This window comes from Prionailurus viverrinus, unplaced genomic scaffold (genome assembly GCF_022837055.1).
Source record: "Prionailurus viverrinus isolate Anna unplaced genomic scaffold, UM_Priviv_1.0 scaffold_40, whole genome shotgun sequence".
Lineage (NCBI taxonomy): Eukaryota > Metazoa > Chordata > Mammalia > Carnivora > Felidae > Prionailurus > Prionailurus viverrinus.
Window position 1 is genome coordinate 3288883 of NW_025927608.1, and position 16427 is coordinate 3305309.

General features: G+C 59.9%; 1 long non-coding RNA gene across 1 annotated transcript; it reads left to right on the top strand.

Annotated features, from left to right (window-relative positions):
- The first annotated feature begins 885 nt into the window (after window positions 1-885).
- On the top strand, window positions 886-3199 carry LOC125158981 (uncharacterized). The gene is made up of 3 exons (XR_007149627.1): window positions 886-1247; window positions 2325-2458; window positions 3040-3199. It is a non-coding gene; the product is annotated as an uncharacterized LOC125158981 (long non-coding RNA).
- Window positions 3200-16427: the final 13228 nt, after the last annotated feature.

Here is a 16427-nt window from a genome sequence, read left to right on the forward strand (position 1 = left end):
TTTTTGGGAGAGAGACAGAGTGTGAGCAGGGGAGGGTCAGAGAGAGAGGGAGACACAGAATCCGAAGCAGGCTCCAGGCTCCAGCTGTCGGCACACAGTCCGACGCGGGGCTCGAACTCACGAACCGCGAGATCACGACCTGAGCCGAAGTCCGACGCCGAACCGACTGAGCCGCCCAGGCGCCCCAGAGCTCACTCGTCTTGCTGGACTGGAGCTCCGACCCCCACTCTGGGCGACCCCCACTCTGGGCTCCCGCGACAACCATGACCTTGCCGTGACCTTGCCGAGGCCAGGTCCATCCCATTGGCGGGGCCACGCGCCGCGGTCTCTGACGCGGACTTCCCTTGCTCAGGGGTCCTCGGTGCTGCCCCGGGTGCAGCGTCTCCCCGTCCCCGAGGCTCGGCGACACGCCCGGGCGTGGGCCACACGGTCCTTTCCGCCGCCGCTGGAGCCGGAACCGCCGCGGCGCGTTCCGCAGCCACCGTTGTACGTTCCCGCCCACAGCGGACACGGCTTCCGGTTCCGCCACGGCCCGGCGGTGCGTGTTGTTTGCCGCTTTGGGACGGGGCCCGCCCCGGTGGCTGCCGGGTGGCGTCTCTGGTGGTTTTGATGTGCGTTTCCCAGAGGTTCGCGTGTGGAGCGTTACTGAGGCTGCCGGACTTCGTGATGACACACTCGGCCGGGAGGCCAGCGGCTCATCCCGCGAGCGTCCCTGGAGGCTGGGAGTCCTGGGGCGGGGCCGGCCCGTGGTCAGCTCCTCAGACACCCCCCCCCCCCCTCCAGCCACGCGAGGCACCTTACAGTCCCCGTGTTACAGGTGAGCGGCTCAGAGAAGTCCGGTGACCTGCTGGAGGTCACATGGCCGGCACCCGGGTCCGCGGCAGCTGCCGCACGGGGGTGGGCACCACCCAGCAAGCCCGCTTCAGAGCGGACGGAGAGGGCGGCCCTGGTCCTGCTCCAACCGACTGGCCTCCCGTCCCGGGATTTGCCGTCGTGGCCTCTCTGCTTGTCTGGGCCCATTCGGGCCCGAGACCCTCACTCCAGTTGGTACATGAGGTCGCACCCTTAGCCCCCTGTTGAGAGTTTAAATCACTCCGTAGGAGCCTGCCTTGGCATCCATTCCGTGTGGCCGAGCAGCCCGCGGGGCCTTGATCTCGCACGTCCCCCCCTCCCTCCCACAGGTCCCAACAGGTGCACACCCTAATAACGGCCCGGGGGCCTTGACCTCGCACCAGCTGCTCCCGCAGGTGCGCACTCTAATAGCCCACAGGGCCCCGAGTGGGTGTGGGTTCCTGAGGTGGTTCCCCGCCCCCCCCCCCCCCCCCCCCCGCACTCCTGGTGGGGCACAGCCTCTCCTGCCCCCCAGCTCCCTCCCCTTGTGTGGCCCCTTAGAGAAAACCCCTCAGGGCGCAGCCAAACCCTGCTCTTTTCAGCGCAAGCCACCCAGCCATGCGCCTGCCGGGAGTCCCAGAAGCACCCTGTCCGTGGACCCTAATCAGGGCGTGTGCCCGGGCCGGGCTGCTCCTGCCCGGTCCGCACCCCGTCCTGACTCCCCGTGGGGCCCCTCCAGGCGGGGTGCTTCCTCCAGACCTGTGAGTCCCTGCTTCACTTTCCCTGGTGGTCCCTGAGCCGTGCCTCCCCAGCAGACACCCCGCCCGCACTTGAAGTCCAGCACCCCTGTGTTTGACCAGGCTGGCCTTTGGGATGCCGAGCCGGACTCCCCGCCTCGTCCAGCCTGATTCTTCCCTCACTTTTATCCTCCGAATTCAGGACGCATCCCGTGTTAGCAGGATGTGCTATGTGGCCCTTGTGAATTTAGGCCATTTTCACCCCAGAGCTGGCCCCTTCCACACTCCGGCCTTCCGTGGGGACGTCCATCCCACCCCCATGCCCTCCATGCGATTCCGCAGCTGGGACTGGGTCCCCGACCCCAGACCATGTGTCTGCCCACCCGCCGTGGGTACTGGTCCCGTGGTGGCCCAGGGACCCGCTCAGCCAGGGGGAGCCTGGCAGGCTGTGCGGAAGCAGATGGTGCTGGGATGTGGTGGGGCTCCCCTCCAGGGCAGGGGAGGAGAGAGCAGGCTTGGACGCGGGGCTGGGTACTATTCCCACACCGAGATGTGCCAGGTGCCTCCTGAGAGCCCTGGGCAGAGCGAGCGGCCTGCAGCCAGATGGGCCCCGAGGCCACCAGCCTGCCGCGCGTCCTGGCTGGGGAGGAAGGCATGCGGCGGAGGGGCCCGGAGGGAGGGTGGACAGCCAGCCCGAGCATCTGGTCTCCCTCCCTCCGCCCCTCCTGCACTGTTATCTCAAACCCCTCTTTACAGACTCGTGTCCCTGAGGGTCCCGGCATCTCGTGCCCCAGGCCCAGCACTAAGCTGGGGGTCCCGGGCCCCACCGCCCGGGAAGTCTGGTCCCGCAGGCAGACGCACTGGAGACGGGACCCACCATCCACCGACAGGTGTGAACTTTGCTGCCGGGACGCCCCGAAGAAGCAGGACGGGAGGGGGCGAAGGCATTCCGAGCAGACTTGCTGAGGCGCCCAGGCCGCGGCCAGGAGGACGCACGGGTGCCGAGTGGGGGCAGAGAGAGGACCCGCGTCCCAGGCCATGGAGCGGAGTGTGTGTGGTCAGGGAGGGGCAGGGGGGCGGGGTGCAGGGGCCTCCGCTGACTCTGAGATAGATGCAGGGGGGTGGGGGCCCGGCAGGCTCGCTCCGCTGCAGGAGGCACGTTTTCCGGCACAGACGGGGAAGGTGGCTGGTGACGATGGCCGTGGTCCCGGTGCCCTGTGGTGGCGGTGTGGGGGCGGGCTCCACGGGCTCCCGGGTCCCCCCAGGGAAGAAGGGGCCGGGCCACCCTGCGGACCCGCAGAGGGGGGCCGGGGCTGCTCGGGCAGCACAGAGGGGGCGCCAGCAGCCCCACGCGCACCCCGATTCCCACGCTCATCAGCGCCCCCACTTTACGGTCAGGCTGGACGCGAGGCCGGCGATGGAACGGGGTGGAGAGCCGCAGCGTCTCTCCTGCTTTGCCTTTCACCTGCAGGGCTGTCCCGTGCCGCCACTGGTCTACAGTCTTCCTCATGGCGCCTGGTGTGACCCTCCCACATCTCCAGTCGCCGTTTCTGGTCGTGCTCCCTGGCAGCAGGCCACAAACTCGCTTCCCAGCACACAGTGCCAGGCTCTCACTGCCTCAGGGCCCTTGCACATGCTAGGCCGTCTGCTTGGAGTTTCTGTCCCCTCCTCAGCCTCCACACAGATCGCGTGTGCTCATTTCCCACCGCAGGTAACCGCGTGCCTGACTTTGCGATGGTTCGGGTTGGGCATCCCCACGAGGCCTCCCGGAGGGCAGAGTGGGGTCTGTCTTGCTCGTGGCCGCGTCTGCAGCACTCGGCACGGGTCTGCACAGAGCCGGTGCTCAGAAGTAGTTGTTTCTGCGACTCCGTGAAAGGCCGGGGCAGACGCTCGTAGGCCTGACCAAGCTCGCTTTCTGGCTCACTTCCCCCAGAAGGCCCTGTGTGCACTTCCCGCCCAGAAGGCGGGTCTTTGTCGTGAAACCAGCTTTGCCGCTTTGCCTGGGACGGAAGCAGATGCCACCCGGTCCCTACGCGCCGCTTCTGGCCGGCAGCTTGTCACCCGCGAGCGCCTGAGTTGGTCTGTGACCCTCAGCACCTGTCCACGCGGTGGGCTCAAGCCCGGGGAGGGTGGCCCCGTGGGGTTAAGCTCTGTCCCCACAGCACTGGGTCATTTGGTGATGTGCCCTTTCCTCCCCGCTCCCCCTCGGCCCCCAAATAAGCCACTTGACTTATTGACTTATTAGCCATGTTGACTAAGTAAACATTAAAAAATTAAAAAAAAAAAGAATTTGATACTTTTTAAAAATGTTTTACTTATTTTTGAGAGAGAGCAAGTGGGGGAGGGGCAGAGAGAGGGGGAGACACAGAATCTGAAGCAGGCTCCGGGCTCCGAGCCGTCGGCACAGAGCCCGACGCGGGGCTCAAACCCACGAACCGTAAAATCATGACCTGAGCCAAAGTCAGATGTTTAATGAACTGAGCCACCCAGACACCCTCACTACTATTTTTTTAATGCTTAATTTTTTTTTTGAAAGAGACAGAGAGAGCACAAGCAGGGGAGGGGCAGAGAGAGAGAGGGAGACGCAATCTGAAGCAGGTTCCAGGCTCCGAGCTGTCAGCACAGAGCCTAAAGTGGGGCTCGAACTCACAGACTGTGAGATCATGACCTGAGCTGAAGTCGGACGCTTGCTTGACTGACTGAGCCACCCAGGTGCCCCTAGGAATTAGGAACTTTTGTGTTCATTTTATAGATGGGGACGTGGAGACACATCAGAGAGGTAAAGTGATTTGCCCAATGCTGAACAGCTGGCCAGCTGTAGCCCCACCTGCTGCTCAGGGCTCTGTTCTTTCTGTCACTGGGCCCCCGAGGCTGTGGGTGACGGGTCCGCACCACGCGGGTGACTGTGTGGAGACCGGCTGTGTGCGAGGCCCAGGCTGTGAAGGGTGAACTCACACCCAACACCACCGGCCCTTAGAGGTCAGACGGTCAGGCGTAGATGCCCACACACAAGTCCCCAGAGACTCCTGCAGACCCACGAATGCCATTGTGTGCACACTTAGACCCCACGGGCAGGAACGTGCACACCTGTTAGCAGTGACCACGGTTCTCGACGAAAACCAAACAGCGGGACACGTTCGCACACGCGAGCTCAGAGGACCTGGAAGCTTCCTCAGGTTGTCTGGCCCAGCCTCCTGCTCCTGAACTGTTCAGACACCCAAACCAGCACGGAACGAGGCCTTGTCTGCTCGGAAAGGGCACGCCCCCCAGCCATCGAGTGAGCGCTGGGGACCCTGGGGTAATGACAGGCTTCTCAAAATTGGAAGGTCGAGTTTTCTTTTTGACAGAGGTTGAAAAGTGCACAGTAGAACCGATAGGCCCCTTTCTGTCTCATGATTATGTGTGTCGTGATACAACCACTCCAATGTTTGGCTGCTGGTCCCCTCGGTCGAAGCTCTGAGAGTCCGGCAGAATTGTAATACGGTGGCAGGCGTCACGCCGTGGCTCGTGACAGTCCCTGTGCTCAGCTGTTGTGCTGAGCAGGTGCGCGTGGGCCAGAATCCAGGAGGAGGGCCCTGGGCTCCATGGGACTGTCACGGAGGCCCAGGACGAGGAGGCTGGAGCCTGGGGGCTTAGGTGGGTGTTCAGTCTCCACCGTTTCCCCTCCGGAAGCACAGAGCTTCCCGGATGCCACGTCCACACAGGAACAGCCCTGCGTGGCTTCATCTCCGTGAGTTAGCGCCGTTCCTGCCACGGAGGAATCACAGGGAATTGAACTCTAAATTGTGCGGTGTGCAGGAAGAATGGACGTTGAGGTCATTCTGCCCGGGACGTCTTAAATTCTGGAGTCGTCAGAGTCTGATGAGTCCGGCTCTCACACGGACTCAGCGCAAGGTGGGTGCTGAATGACGGTGATTGTGCCCCGAGCGGTACTGGGAGGGCGCGAGCTGAACATCAGCACCGCCGAAGGGGCTCAGCCAGCAGGATACGGCTCTGGGACGTCCTGTGCTGCCCTGTCTCTAGAACTTTGGACTTCTGCGTTCCTTAAGAAACTTGGTTTGGTTTTTGTTTTTGTTTTTTTTTCCATCAAGAAATCTCTTAGTTGGGACTCTTCCGGTTGCAAGTTCAAGACATCAGTGGAAACCGTGAGGCCAAGGGAGATGGTTTATAAGCCAGGAGAAATTAGGTGTGTTCCCCATCCTCCTCTCAAAGGGCTACCAAGACGCCGCCCCGGCCTTCCGGACGCCGGATGTCCTTCGCTCCGGGAGAGGAGAGCATTTTTTTAAAGTCCGTTTCAGTGAGGGCGCCTGGGGGGCTCAGTCGGTTAAGTGACCAGCTCTCGATTCGGTTCTGGGGACGGCTGTGTCTTTAGGGGGCATGTTGGGAAGGAGCAAGCTTCACTGGGAAACGTAGGATCTGCTGTTTCCGTTGGGAACGTCTCTGTGCTCAGAATGAGGATCTGAGCTTGCGTCCAGGTGTTGTTGTGAACGTCTCAGCCCGCTCGCTGCCCCGTCCGTGGCTCCGTGCCCTCGTCTGTGAGTTGGATGCCGTAGACCGTGTGGAAGGGATTAGACATGCGCGTGTGAATCCGGGCGCTATTTGAACGGCGCACACGCTGCTCAGTGTGGGCGTCGGCTGGGGGGCTGCTGTGTTGGTCTCGCTGTGGGTGCAGTCACGTGGACCAGGCTCGTGGATGTCACAGCAGGCGCGAGTGCAGGGCAGGGGTCACTGCTTTTGGCTTTAGAGCCTGGGGTCCCAGGAGCGGGCTGTTCACGTTTGTCTGTGCCACGTGTCTATGCGTGGGGCCATGGCTTTAAAAGCTGGAAATCCTAACATGCTTGTTTTTTTTTTCCCCCTCTTCTGGCTTCCTCTTACACCTGCTGAGTTCTCTGCTGAGTTTGTGTTTAGCCTGTTACACAGAGTATGAGTGTTAGCTCAGTGGAAATTACTGTGAAAGCCGAAAAGGGAGAAGAAAACCTTCCACTTGTCCCCCTTGAGGGAGGAGGGATCTTCAGCCCCCAGCCCCCAGCCCCCAGGTCCCAGTACCCAGCCCCCAGGTCGTAGCCCCCAGCACTGAGCCCACAGCTCCCAGGCCCTAGCACCCAGCCTGCAGCACCCAGCCCTCAGCCCCCAGGTCCCAGCCCCCAGCCCCCAGGCCCTAGCACCTAGCCCCCAGCACCCAGCCTGCAGCCCCCAGGTCCCAGCCCCCAGCCCCCAGGCCCTAGCACCTAGCCCCCAGCACCCAGCCCGCAGCCCCCAGGTCCCAGCCCCCAGCCCCCAGGCCCTAGCACCTAGCCCCCAGCACCCAGCCCCCAGGTCCCAGTCCCCAGCACCCAGGTCCTAGCACCTATCCCCCAGCACCCAGCCCGCAGCCCCCAGGTCCCAGCCCCCAGCACCCAGGCCCTAGCACCTAGCCCCCAGCACCCAGCCCGCAGCCCCCAGGTCCCAGCCCCCAGACCCTAGCACCTAGCCCCCAGCACCCAGCCCCCAGGTCCCAGTCCCCAGCACCCAGGCCCTAGCACCTAGCCCCCAGCACCCAGCCCGCAGCCCCCAGGTCCCAGCCCCCAGCACCCAAGCCCTAGCACCTAGCCCCCAGCCCCCAGGTCCCAGTCCCCAGCCCGCAGCCTGCAGCCCGCAGCCCGCAGCACCCAGTCCCCAGCACCCAGCTCGGAGCCCCCAGCCTTGTGAGGATGTGTGCCCCTCCATGCCCGCCCCTGTCTCAGCCGCGCTCAGCGCCCCGTCCCTGGGCCTTCCGTTCACTTCAGCTGTGACGCCTGTCTACCCACACATGGGCTCCTAACTCGTATCTCACTGGGCAGCCAGACTTCCTCGGACGCCGGCCTTCCGTGCTCTCGGCAGCAACCGTCAGGCCGTGAACGTGACCCCTCCTGCCGTCCTCTCGTTGGAGGCTGGTGCTCCGGGCCGCTGGGGCCGCGCGTGTGCTGGGCCGGGCTGTATCCCGAAATGAGCTCTCCCTGGGAGCCGAGGTGGGGGAACAGCCACGTTTTATGAATGGGCCAGAGAGGCACTCGAGGTTTTGCAGGAGGGAGGACCTTGGGCAGGAGAGGGGAGAGGGCTTGGCGGGCCGGGGATTCGGGAGAGCTTGCCCAGGACTCCGGCCACATGGCGCCCGCGGGGGATCCTGGGGGGGCCTCGCCCAGAAGCCCCCGCGGGCCAGGGCTCCGGCTCCAGCCGCTGTGCGTGTGCGCTGCCCCGTCTCTGCAGCACCGCCTTCGGTCGGCGGCGGCTGCTTCCCTGCAGGTTGTGTGTCCCCTCCCACCTCCCCTGTGCAGCCCGCAGCCATGCCCGGGCCCGCACACGTTCAGGAGGCCCTGCCTCCCGGGGCACCAGGCCTGGTGTGATCCCCGTCCTGGCTTAGCTTCTTCTCTGCTTCTTCCAGCCCCTGCTCCTGAGACTTTCCCCTCAGTAAGTCTCCTGCACCCACATCCTGGCTGCAGACTCTGCAAAGTGTTACAAAGATACCTGTCAGACTGCCCACCGTGCTCCCTCCTGCAGTTCAGACGTGCCCACCGTGCTCCCTCCCGCTGTTGAGACGTGCCCACCGTTGAGACAAGCCCACCGTGCTCCTCCCACCGTTCAGATGTTCCCACTGTGCTCCCTCCTGCCGTTCAGACATGCCCACCATTGAGACGTGCCCACCGTGCTCCCTCCCGCAGTTCAGACGTGTCTACTGTGCTCCCTCCTGCAGTTCAGACGTGCCCACCGTGCTCCCTCCCACCGTTGAGACATGCCCACTGTGCTCCCTCCTGCCATTCAGACATGCCCACCATTGAGACGTGCCCAGCGTGCTCCCTCCCGCGGTTCAGACGTGCCCACCGTGCTCCCTCCCGCGGTTCAGACGTGCCCACCGTGCTCCCTCCTGCCATTCAGACTTGCCCGTGGTGCTCCATCCCACTGTTCAGACGTGCCTACTGTGCTCCCTCCCGCTGTTGAGACTGCCCACTGTGCTCCCTTCCATGGTTCAGACGTGCCTATCGTGCTCCCTCCCACGGTGCTCCCTCCCACTGTTCAGACGTGCCCACCGTTGAGACGTGCCCACCGTGCTCCCTCCCACCAGGTGGCCTTTCTGTGAGCTCTTCCCTCTGCCTCGGATGTTGTTCCTGCTGCTGTTCGTCTAGTTAGCCCTCGTCTGCCCCCAGCTCTCAGCAGACGTCACCTCCTCCGGGAAGGTTTTCCTGGCTTCCCCGACCGAGTCAGCGTCCCTGGTACGAGATCCCCCCCACCGTGTAGTGTCCCCTCTCACTGTACAGTGTCCCCCCCCACCGTGTGGTGTCCCCCCGCCATGCGGTGCGCCCCCTTGCAGTGTTCCCCCCACCATGTGGCGCCCCCCCCCCCCCCCATGCAGCATCCCCCGCCGATGAATGGGTTGTTACGGTTGCAATCTGACATCTGTGTGTGTAGGTGTTTGTTGTGCGTCTTTCCCGTTAGCGTGTAGCGTCCATAAGGATGGGAACTGGTCACCGCCGTATTCCCGGCGCCTGGACCGGTGCCTGGCCCGTGCTGGTGGAAGGAAGGAGCATTTGTGGAAGGGGCTGCCAACAAAGGACAGCTTGAGAGAAAGTGACGCAGGGGACAGATCGCGGGGCCAATGCTGGCGGGTGCTCCGGAAAGGCCGGCGTGTCGAGGACGGGGAACGTACCCTTTGGGTCTGGTGAGTGGAGGTCCTGGCGGTCAAGGTCTTGCAGTGACGGAGGCTGGAGGCTGGGCCACGGCGTGGCGGGACGGCGTGGCGGGCAACTGGAGAAGGAGTGGACGTGGCCCCTCCTAGAAGGGGGGGGCCCGAGGCGGGGGGCGGGGGGAGCCCGACCCCTCCTCTCTAAAGCCTGGTTCCACTGCAGACATGCCCGCCGTGCCCCCTCCAGCGCATGCCGGTAAGCCACCGGGCCCGCTGGAGTCCTGGGGGTGGCAGGGAGGCCGGCCTTTTGTGGCCTCCCCAGGGCCGTGTGTGCCTGGAGCCTCCGCGCTGCCCTGGTGCGTCCTTCAGCACAGTGGCTAGCCGTCCGGGTGGCTGGTGTCCCGTCCCACCGAGAGCGCCCCCGGGGATGGCGGGACTGGAGCCACGGGCCTTCTTCAAGGTCTAGAGCAGGAGGTAAGCTTGACGGACACGGGTCTTTTCCGTGGAAGAATCAAACTGGGCGCCGAGGCCGGGACGCGGCGACGTCCCAGTGCTAAGGTGCCGGGAGTGTGCAGACTGGCCTGTGCGTGGAATTGAATGACTTGTGGCCCTCAGACCCTCCAGACCACCGGGTTCAGCAGCCACGCGTGTCACGTGGCCAAATGCCAGCAAGGTAGCTGCGGTCCTGTGACCTGACACCTCCAGGGACAGGAGCTCCTGCTTCCTGAGGCAGCCGATGCCATCCCGGGACAGCTCTCAACCGCGTTTTTGTAAAGGTCTCCTTTCTTCTCAAAATAGATCTCCCTTCACATTGAAAAAAGCCTTTCTTCGCCCCTGCGTATCCTTTCCTCCCTGTTGCCTCTCGTTGGCCCATCCTTGTGTAGGCTAATGGAAACAGAGCTACAGAATATTTTGGTTGTCAGCTCAGGGACCTCAGTCCACACTGCATGTTTCTGGGGAGCAGACCCTGTGGCGTCTCTGGTCTCTGAGATGAGATGTCTGCCCTGCGGGAGGGGCCCTGGGCGGGAGAGGCAGGTAGGAGCCTCCCCGGCTGCCATCCAGGCTAAGGAAGGCCTGGCAGAGCCACGGCGGGTCCCGGAGAGGAAGCCGGCCGTCGGGGAGCTCTGCGTCCTCCGGGACCTGGCCTGCCTCAGTGGTCCTCCTGGACCCCATCACCGGAGGGAGGGACCCCGTCACCTTGGCACAGACGTGAGGCTGGATTTCAGAGGCAGCTGGAGTTGTCAGGGAATTACTCTCTCTGTAGTTGGAGATCCGTGAGGCGCGTCGTGGTGGTCAGTGTGCCACGGTCTCCTCTGTGTCTGCCTCAGAATGAAAAGGTGGCCTTGTTCCTCCTGGAGAGGGCTGTTGGTGACCGCAGACATGCACATGTTTGGGTCTAGGGTTCCCTTCACCTTGTTCGCTAGCTCTCCTCCCAGGCAGTCTGCTCTCTGTGCAAAAGCCCTGCTTCCTATGATTTTGGCTGCTGCTGGCCCTGAGGTGCCCCTCGGCTCCCACTGCGGGGGGCCCGGAGTGTCTCCGTGGGCACGGTACATTTGGTTCAAAGGGTTCTCCCACCCGTTGTCCCGTTGGACCCTCACCAGAACCTTGTCAGGTTTCCATTTTACAGATGAAGAGACCAAGACTTAAAAAAGCTAAAAGAGGGGCGCCTGGGTGCCCCGGCTGGTTGAGCGTCCGACTTCGGCTCAGGTCATGATCTCATGGTTTGTGGGTTCGAGCCCCGCCTCGGGCTCTGTGCTGACAGCTGGGAGCCCGGAGCCTGCTTCGGATTCTGGGTCTTTCTCTCCCTCTGCCCCTCCCCTGCTTGTGCTCTCTCTCTCTCTCTCTCTCAAAAATAAACATTAAAAAAATTTAAAAAAAAAGAAAAGAACGGAGAGAGCCCCTCTCATCCCTTCCTTGCGGCGTGCAAGTCCTGCTCTGCCCATCAGGTACCAGGGCGGAAAGGGTCAGTTTCTGTTGTATTTGGCCAAGGATGCCCCAAAGCTTCAGAAACAGCTGTACCGGGGACCCGAGAGTAAACTCGAGGCCCCCTGACTTCTGCTCTGGTAATAATAGCTGTCACTATAGGAATGTGGTGATAGTAACAACTAACACTTTAAAAACCATATAACCGCTTACAAAGCGCCATTTGTGCAAACTGACTTACTGCATTTACTTTCTCTCCTGCTTGCAGGTTCTCTGCGCTCCAGAACCACACGTGACCCTGCGGAGACGACCGTCCTCGGGGTCAGCAACGTGCTACCAATTTCACCTGATCACCGTGTGCAGAATCCGGAAAGCCTAGGTGTGGTCCCCAAGGGTAATCTCCAAAGGGTGCGTCTTCCGTGGCCCAGCTGGGATTTCAACCCCGCGTGCTTGCTCGTAGCGCCCCAGCCTCCACGTCACGTTCTTTACGAGTCAGCGGTGCATTTACCGAAAGCAGAGTTGGCCCTCTGTTGGGACACACGTGTGAGAGTGGGTTTCTGCCTGGCGCAATTCGATACACTGGCTATTAAGCCACCGAAAGACGGCTGAGGTCTAGGCGAGTGTTCAAGTTTACTCAGACTAAGGCGTCCCCTACCATGTTTTTGCCAGGAAAGAGGCCGGGGAAGGCAGCCTGATTTGCATATGCAAATCCGATCACCATACTGTGTAAATACGAATCCCTCGTCCGTCGTCGCTTCTGCGGTCGGCAGCCCCACAGTGAGCGTCCTTGCCAGCCAGGCCTGTTCCTGAGCCAGGGAAGAGACTTGGCCACACGTCATCCAGCTTCTGTGCAAGTGCAGTCTTAGCGGGGCGAGTTGGAGGCTGAGTGTGTGCGTGTGTGATGGGTATGGGTGTGTGCGAGTGTGAGAGTGTGTGTGAGTGAGTGTGTATGCGTGTGTGTGACGGGCATGAATTCAAAATGACACCGTTTAGTGGAAAGGCTGATTTATGTTCCCTCCTGCCTTGAGAACGCTAATTAGGATAATGGGAGAGCCTTTCTGGTTTGGAAAAGTGTTCGAAGGGCCTCGGGGGGTACTTTTTGTCTCCTCTCTCAGGCCTCCTGCCCCTCAGCTGTGGCCCGTGGGCTCACGGGTGACACAGGGGAGGACAGGTGGCTGTTAGGGACACTTTGTAGACTCCAGGGCGCCTGCCGACATCACGGGGGCAGAGAGCTCACCACGTCTCCTGGTCGGTAGACTCCACTTTGATCAACGTGTCCACGAACCAAAGTCCCGTCATTCAGACCAAAAGAAGTAACACCGGGGCGCATAGGACGTACGACAGGACAATCCTTACCAAATTCCAGCTGCCGTTTGGGACTAGGACAAGCTGGTCCTAAAATCCAGACAGAAATGCAAAGAACCCAAAATAGGCACAGAGAATTTATCGAAGAACTCACACTTCCCAGGCTCACACTTACTACAAAATGACACAAATCAAAAGAGTGTGACGCTAACACAAGGGTAAGTATACAAATTAATGGGATATAGTCGACATTCCAGAAATAAAGCCTCACGTTTATGGTCAACTGAGATGTGACAAGGATGCTAAGACAACTCAATGGGGGAAGGAGAGTCTTTTCGACAAATGCCGCGGGGACAGCTGGACAGCCTCACGCTGAAGAATGAGGTTGGACCCCTGCCTCAAAGCCCAGGCAAAAATTAACTCGAAAGGAATAGACGTAAGCACTTCAATTATAAAACTCTTAGAAGAAAACATAGGAATAAATCTTCCTGATGTTGGATCGGGAAATGGTTTTACAGAGACGAAGCCAAAAGCAAATGTGACCAAAGAAAATACGGGTATTTTGGACTCGCAGAGATTTTTAGTGCTCTGGAGGGCACTATCAAGAGAGTGAAGGATGGAGGAAAATATTTGCCAGTCAGGCGTGACGGGACTGGTTTTCGGAACTCTTAGGCCCGCGTAACAAAAAGACAAAAAAGGGCAAAGGATCTGAAGAGACATTTCTCCAGATAAGATGTGTAAATGGCCAGTGAGCACAGGTGTTCACCTCGCTGACTATTAGAGAAATCCAAGTCAAGACCACAATGAGTGACTATTTCACAGCCATTAGTGCTTCTAAAGTAGAACACTCAGGTAGTTACACGTGTTGGCGAGGCTGTGCCGAAATTGGCGCCCCCATTCGCTGCCCACAGGGATACGAACACGGCTCAGAACGTTAACTATAGAGTCGTTACTTGACCCGCAGGTAGGAGACAGGACAGACCCGCACAAACGCTGTAACGTGAATGTACGTAGGTCACGTGTAGTGTGTAAACGGCCACAGTGTAGAAGCAGTCCCGATACGAATCAGTTGGCGAACGGGCAAACACAACGTAATCTGTCCGTACAGTAGAACGTTATTCAGTAGTATGAGGGACAGTTGATACACGCTCCAACGTGGATGAGCCCTAAAACATTACCCTAAGTGAGAGAATCCAGACGCAGAAGGCTGACTGTTGTATGATCCCGTTTATAAGAAGTCCTCAGGCGGGGACCTCTGTAGACACAGAAGGTGTAGCAGCAGCTGGGGAGGCTGGGGCTGGGGTATCGTGGGTATTTGCAGAGGCGTTAAAATGTTCTGAAATTTCCTGTGCTGTTGGTTGCACAACTCTGGATATACTAAAACCCACCGAGTTGTACAATTTAAATTGGTGGATTGTATGGTATGTGGATTATTTCTCAATGACACTGTTAAAACAGGGTGCAAAGGTAAAGGGCCCTTGTCTCTCCTTCCCCGGGTCTTCCCTCCTTTCAGAAATAAGGGTGGCTGTCGGTGGCACCAAATCCCGTTAAGTAAGTTTGTAACGTTCCTAAGCTGTGACTTGAAAGCCGCCCCTGTGACTCCTTTGCGGGGAGGCGTCTTTATCTGAGGGTCGCATGCAGGGCCACCCTCAGGGGAGGCCTGTCACTGGCTGCTGGGAAGGGACCAAGGATGGAGAAGGAGCAGGTGTGCGTTCAAAGCTGGTGAGACCCAGAGCTGAGATTTCAGGAGTTGGGCGTTTAGGAGGTCCTGAGGGTGTCCTGATCCTTGCGTCCGGGCGGCTTGGCTCCCTGGGACTGGTTCTGTTTTGGGGAGGAAGTGAGTGGAGAGAGGTGTCAGTGAGGCTGAGAGAGTAGAGGGCCGGGGTCCTGGAGCAGAGGTGGCCCTGAGAACCCACGGCCGCCAGGATCCACAGACACTGTGATCCCTCTCAGGGCCGGAAAGAGGGAGTTTGCATCAGGCTTGCCTAAATTTTGAGACAAGGTGACCCTAAGATGGGGTTCACGTGCTGGTGAAGTTCTTAGTCCAGAGCAGGCTGTGAACAGGTGCCCTTTCCGCTGGGTCTCCCCTGGGGGGGGGGGGAGGGCTTCCGCTGCAGCAGCGTGGCCCCTGCTCTCCACCCCTCCTTCTGTCCCCACCAGAAGCTCAGAGAACATAGTGGCTGACGCTCCGTCTGGACAAAATCTTGCCACGGTTCCTGCCCAACCAGGACCTGTCTCTAAAGAACCTCATCTGCAGCTTCAAAAATGTTTGGGGGCATCTGGGCGGCTCAGTAGGTTGAGCGTCTGCCTCTTGATCTCGGCTCAGGTCATGATCTCACGGTTCGTGAGTTCGAGCCCCGCGTCGGGCTCTGTGCTGACAGCATGGAGCCTGGAGCCTGCTTCGGATTCTCTGTCTCCCTCTCTCTCTGCCCCTCCCCACCCTCTCTCTCTTAAAAAAAACTAAAAAAGAGTTTGGGAGTCAGCCAGCCTCCCGGACCCTTGGGTATCTTGTCTTCTCCCTTTGACAACAACCCGTGACCCTTTATGCTGTACGAATCTTCGTTACTGTGGTCACTTCACGTCTGGCTTCCTGTCGGACGCTTCTGGACGGGGCTGCGCTTCTCCCGGACACATCAGTCACGACGGGGTGACCCAGGGAGGCTTGCCGCTGGTTCGGCCGTTCCTTGTACCGTTTCTGTAGGCTGTTCCGTGTCCTTGCCGGGGCCGTTTCCGGGGACAGAGCGGACGTTTGCAAGCCCTTCAGATGAGTCAGGCCCCTGACTCCACATTTACCCTGGAAAAGAGGCAGGGCTCCCGTGTGGACTTTGTCTGCACCAGAGGTGGTCAATGGGGGCAGTGGTGCCTCCGGGGAGCACTGTCGACGTCTGCAGACATGTGGGAATGCCAGAGCTCGAGAAGGGGTTCTGGTGTCTGGTGGGTAGAGGCCAGGAATGCTGCTAGAAGTCCCATAGTGCACGGGGCTGAGAACTCCAAGCCTTGGGGTGTGTGTGTGTGTGTGTGTGTGTGTGTGTCTGCTCACAAGTGACCGACATCAGGGGTCTTGACTGGCTGGGATTTTAGGGCTTGGATGTGAGGAAACAGGGATACAAGCAAACACCGACTTTGCAGTAAGACAGATGAAGATATTAAAGAGGGAATATCAACCTCTCTGGTCAACGTGGAAGAACTTTCTATTCCTAGTGGAAAACAAACTAGCGAAACTGAAAACCGCCACCTTGGGGCTTCCAGGCAAGTCCACAAAGAACAAAACCAACATGGTAGGCCCCCCAGCGTCGTCACCCACCCCCCTGGCAAACTAGGACTTCCCTTGTTTAAAAGGCCGTCTAGACAATGGTGTCTGCAGACGTGTTTCGCACTGTGTGGGACACTTTGGTTCTGAAGAATGATGCTTAATTACTCTCCAGGCACTATGCTAATTTCTAAGTGTGGCATATTGGAAATTCTGTTTACTCTCAGCAAACGTGATTGGCCGGCATTCTCAGCGATGTCATTTCAGACGGGGGCTCATTAAATTCTGGCTGAATAACCAAAGCATCGGCTTAACAGAACTACCTTTCCGATGACTCATCTACTCGGCTACTTGGTTTAATTAAACATAAACGTGTGCAGCTTCAAACGCTTATATTTGGCTTTCCCTTCAAGACTCTGGCCGGGACCCTAATTTGGCAATTACCCGTGGCAAGGAGCAAGGGGATGTCGGCATCTGGTCCCAAATGCCCATCCAGCCAGGGGCAGGTCCCCACATTCCCCAGAGCCTTTGCACGGGCATCTGGATGCGTGAGTGCCAAGGGCTTGGGGTGAAGAACCCATAGGCCAGGCCCACCTTCTCCCCCGGGATCCTCCTGAGACGTCCCTCGCCCATTGGCTTGGTCACCATTGGGCGTTTGATGACCCCCTTTCATTGGGCATTTAATGACCCCCTTTCATTGGGCGTTTGATGACCCCCTTTCATTGGGCGTTTGATGACCCCCTTT